This window comes from Jaculus jaculus, chromosome 2 (genome assembly GCF_020740685.1).
Source record: "Jaculus jaculus isolate mJacJac1 chromosome 2, mJacJac1.mat.Y.cur, whole genome shotgun sequence".
In the NCBI taxonomy this organism is placed as follows: domain Eukaryota; kingdom Metazoa; phylum Chordata; class Mammalia; order Rodentia; family Dipodidae; genus Jaculus; species Jaculus jaculus.
The window spans coordinates 13533201-13538706 of NC_059103.1; positions in this window are offsets into that span (position 1 = coordinate 13533201).

The following is a 5506-nucleotide window of genomic DNA, read 5'->3' on the forward strand; positions in this document are numbered from 1 at the left end:
CCAGGTCAGCTGGGCTTGAGTGAGACCCTACCTTGAAAAACAAAGCAAAAACAAAAGAGGGATAGGGATGTTTCTCTATGCATAGGCTTCCAATAAAATTTTCAATTAGCTGGGTGTGGTGGGACATGGATTTAATTCCAGCACTTGGGAGGTAGAGGTAAACATTTTTTGGTTTTTCCAGGTAGGGTTCTGCTCTGGCCCAGGCTGACCTGGGATTCACTAAGTAGTCTCAGGGTGACCTCGAACTCACAGCAATCCTCCTACCTCTGCCTCCCAAGTGCTGGTATTAATATATATGGGGCCAGATCTCATCGGACCAGGGAGCCCTGTTAAGAGCGAGGACAAGCCTCTGGATCGGGCCTGGCAGAGGTGACGCACCCAGTGGCACTGAGATCGGTCTGCCTCCCATGAGACAGCGTCCACTCACTGGGAGGAAGCAAGCAGCCCGTGGCGCCGTGAGGGTGTTTTCGTTTTCAGTACCTGGGATGGAGCCCAGGGCCGTGTGCATCCGAGGCGAGTACTGTAGCACTGTGCAATGCCTTGAACCTGGCTTTGCTCATCTTTCCTGACTTGATTGTCTTGGCTGTTTCTAACAACTCAACTCCAGCAATCCTTCTGCCTCAGCCTTCCTGAGTCACTGAAACTATAAACTCATACCACAATACCTAGCTTTATCTGCCTGCCTGCCTTCTTTCCTTCCTCCCTCCCTCCCTCCCTCCCTTCCAGACGCTTGCGCCACCTAGTGGGCATGTGCGACATTGCTTATGTGTGATCTGGAGAGTCAAACATGGGTCCTTAGGCTTCGCAGGCAAACACCTTAAGCGCTAAACAATCTCTCCAGCCCTCTTTTCTTTCGGTGGTGGTGGTGGTGGTGTGTACGTGTGAGTGTGTAGGCATTCACACATCATGGCACACGTGGAGGTCAGAGGACAGCCTCAGGTATTGGTCCTTACTTTTCACCTTGTTTGAGGTAGGGTCTCTCCTTGTTCACTGCTGCGTTTGTCAAGGCCACTGGCCCCACAAACTTCTGGGGGTATTCTCCTGTCTCCACCTACCTTCTTGCCATAGATGTGCTGGGATTAAAGATGCTACTGTTACAGCAGCTGACTTTTAAAATTTATTTTTTTAATTAATTAATTAATTTATTTTTTGTTTTTCGAGGTAGGGTCTCACTCTGGCCCAGGCTGACCTGGAATTCACTATGTAGTCTCAGGGTGGCCTCGAACTCACGGCGATCCTCCTACCTCTGCCTCCCAAGTGCTGGGAGTAAAGGCGTGTGCCACCACGCCCGGATCAAATAAATAAATAAAAATATTTTAAAATAATTTTTAGCTGGGCCAGAGTGAGACCCTACCTCCATCAGCTGCCCCCCCCCCAAAAGAATTTATTTATTTGTTTGAGAGGAGAAAAAGAAAGAGAAAGAGAAAGAAAAAGAGAATGGATGCGTTAGGGCCTCTAGCAGCTGCAAATGAACTCCAGACGCATGCACCACCTCGTGCATTTGGCTTTCGTGGGTCCTGGGGAGTTGAATCTGGGTCCTTTTGCAAGCAAGCACCTTAACTGCTAACCCATATTTCTAGCCCTAAATTGTTTTTGTATTCATTCACAAGTACAGAGAGAAAGAGGGAACGGGCATGCCAGGGCCTCTAACCAGTACAAACAAACTCCAGATGCATGTGCCATTTTGTGCATCTGGCTTTATGTGGGTACTGGAGAACTGAACCTGGGTCTCAGACTTTGCAGGCAAGTGCCTTAACCATTGAGCTATCTTTCCAGCCCACAGCTGACTTTTTAAAATCATTTTTATTTATTTATTTGAGAGCGACAGACAGAGAGAGAGAGAGAGAAAATGGGCACGCCAGGGCCTCCAGCCACTGCAAACAAACTCCACACGTGTGCGCCTATTGTGCATCTGGCTGACGAGGGTCCTGGGGATTCGAACCTTGAACCGGGTCCTTAGGCTTCACAGGCAAGCACTTAGCCACTAAGCTATCTCTCCAGCCCCACAGCTGACTTTTTTTTATGTGGATGCTGGTGGGGAGCCGTGGTCTCAGGTACTCAGAATTGGGTGTCACGTACTTCATCCACTGAGTGATCTACTTAGTCCTCCCTTCTTCTGCATCTGTCCCTTCCTCCCTCCCTCCTTCCTTCCTTCCCTATTTCCTTTCTTTTTTCCTTCAATTCTTCCTTCCTTTCCAGGGTCTCATGTAGCCAAGGATGGCCTTGAACTCCTGATCCTCCTGCCTCAGCCTTCTGAGTGTTGGGGTTACATTTGTACATGACCACCACCATACCTGGTTCTGGCTGCACCTTACGTACAGACAGTCAACACAGGTAGAATGGCTCATTTGTTGTTGTTTTTGTTTTTCGAGGTAGGGTTTCACTCTAGTCCAGGCTGACCTGGAATTCATGTAGTCTCAGTGTGGCCTTGAACTCACAATGATCCTCCTACCTCTGACTCCGATGAGGGCTGGGATTAAAGGTGTGCGTCACCATGCCCGACCTAGAATGACTTTTCGCTGACTCATTTTATTTTTATTTTTTGAAACTTTTATTTATTTGAGAGAGAGAAAAAGAGAGAGAGAGAGAGAAAGAATGGACATTCCAGAGCCTTTAGCCACTGCAAACGAACTCCAGACACATGTGCCACTGTGGCATCTGGCTTATGTGGGTACTGGGGAATTGAACCTGGGTCCTTAGGCTTCACAGGCAAAGTACCTTATCTGCTAAGCCATCTGTCCAGCCCTTCACTGACTTCTTGCAGCTTGCCCCAGAGTGGCTCTTATCCCATGGCTGCTGTAGAAACCTTGGCACACAGGACCCCAGGGCTCTCTGTGAGTAGGAAGCAATGTCTCTTGGACGGTCTGACCCCGATCTGGGCTCTGCAGCCAGCCTCCCATCACTCTCCTCCCTCTTTTTTTTTTTTTTAATTATTTATTTATTTATTTGAGAGCAACAGACACAGAGAGAAAGACAGATAGAGGGAGAGAGAGAGAATGGGCGCGCCAGGGCTTCCAGCCTCTGCAAACGAACTCCAGACGCGTGCGCCCCCTTGTGCATCTGGCTAAGGTGGGACCTGGGGAACCGAGCCTCGAACCGGGGTCCTTAGGCTTCACAGGCAAGCGCTTAACCGCTAAGCCATCTCTCCAGCCCATCACCCTCCTCCCTGAGGTCACCTCGGCCTCGCCAGGGGCTTCCCGGGGGGTGAGTGACGTTGGTGTCCTGGAGGCAAACAGAGGAGACCCACCTGCTGTGTACAAGGCTTGCTCTCCACACCTGTCTTGCCTCTCCCCTAGCATCTTGCTGAGCTTGACCACGTGACTTTCCTCCGTCACTACCATTAAGTGGGTCAAGGGGGAGGGGGAGGAGCTTTGGGTCTTCTCCACAGACTCATCACGCAGGGACACGAACACAGACGTCACTTCTGTCACCTTCCCCAGTCACTCTGCCAGGAGGCGGCCGTGGGAGCTCAGCCTGGCCAAGTGCACTGGGAGATGAAGAACGAATGAGGAGGGAAGTTCAAGGTCACAGTATCCTGGTATGCGACGGTCCACATCGCAGTGCTGCGTGGCAACTAGAAAGCACACGGGTGACAGCGTCACCGGATGCCGTGGTGGCTCCACGGCAATGTGACCTGTGGACTGAGTATTCTAAGGAGGCATGATGCACGTATAAAATGTCCCTGAAGCTGAGCATCGTGACACACGCCTGTAATCCCAGCACTCGGGAGGCAGAGGCAGGAGGATCGCTGTGAGTTCGAGGCCACCCTGAGACTCCATAGTGAATTCCAGGTCAGCGTGGGCTAGAGTGAGACCCTACCTCAAAAAAAAAAAGTCGGGGGCTGGAGAGATGGCTTAGCGGTTAAGCGCTTGCCTGTGAAGCCTAAGGACCCGGGTTGGAGGCTCGGTTCCCCAGGTCCCACGTTAGCCAGATGCACAAGGGGGCGCACGAGTCTGGAGTTTGTTTGCAGAGGCTGGAAGCCCTGGCGTGCCCATTCTCTCTATCTTCCTCTATCTGTCTTTCTCTCTGTGTCTATCGCTCTCAAATAAAAAATAAATAAATAAATAAATAAATTTAAAAAAAAAGTCGGGGGGGGGGGCTGGAGAGATGGCTTAATGGTTAAGGTAAAGCCAAAGGACCCACTTATGCCAGATACAGAACGTGGCACATGCATCTGGAGTTCATTTGCAGTGACTGGAGGCCCTGGCATGCCCATTCTTTAACTGCCCCCTCTCTCCCTTTCTTTCAAGTGAATAAATAGAAAGGAAACATTTTTTAAAATGTCCCTGTGTAACTGTCATCAGAGAGAACTCTTTTTTTCTACTTTAAAAACATTTTTCCCTCAGGACTCACGTAAGCCAGATGCACAAGGTGGCACAAGCGTCTGGATTTCCTTTGCAGCAGCTGGAGGCCCTGGAGCACCCATTCTCTCTTTCCCTCTCTCTTTCTGCTTCTTTCTTTCTCTCAAATAAATAAATATAATATAATAACTTCTTAAAAAGTTATTATATTTATTAAAGGCGTGGTGGCACACGCCTTTAATCCCAGCACTCAGGAAGCAGAGGTAAGAGGATTGCTGTGAGTTCGAGGCCACCCTGAGACTCCATAGTGAATTCCAGGTCAGCCTGGGCTACAGTAAGACCCTACCTTGAAAAACCAAAAAAAGAAGAAAAAAAAAAAAGTAAAGTAGAAAGTCTGGTGCGATGCATACACTTTTAGTCCCAGAACTGGGGAGGCTGAGGTAGGAGGATCATCATGAGGTCCAGGTAGCCTGGGCTAGAGTAAGACCTTGCCTCAAAAAAATTAAATAAATAAATAAATAAATTAAAATAAAACAGAAGAAGGAGAAGAGTAAAGAAAAAGACATTTTTCTCCCAAGCTGTCATTTCGAGTGTTGCGTTTGGTGATTGCAAAGGCACGGGCCCTGCTATTAGCCCTTTTCAGAGTAACACTTCCCGAACCACCCAGAAGGAGCCAGTCTGTCTAAACACACGTTCCCACAGCTCCTCTGGTCAGCACAAAGGTCTTCATTTGAGATCTGCTGTGAAATGTCTATCGTCTTAAGGCCTTGAGTACTATCTTCCTTTTTTCCTTTCCTACTTCCCTCCTTCTTCCTTTTCTCCTTCCCATCCATCTTTCCTCCCTTCCCTTCTTTAGTAATACAAAAACGGACACAGGAGACTCGTGGTTGAAGTGTCGGGCTATGGGACCGATGCTGAGTGTGGGTGGGCTGTCTGGCCCTGCACGACACAAGCCTGGTCATCATGCTGTTTGCAATCTTTACTTCTATTTTTGGTCTCATCGTTGACTCATCCCTTCTTCCTGTCCTCAGTGTGTCTGCACAGGTCCTCCCCCTGACCTGTGGGCACTTCTTCCTCTGCTGAGGAATGGGGGACCAGAGCACCAAGTTCAGACAAGCTACGGCCCACTTGTACCCCCAGGAATGGTGGAAAGGAGAGGTTTTGTTTTGTTTAATATTTTTATTTACTTGCAAGGAGAGAGAGAG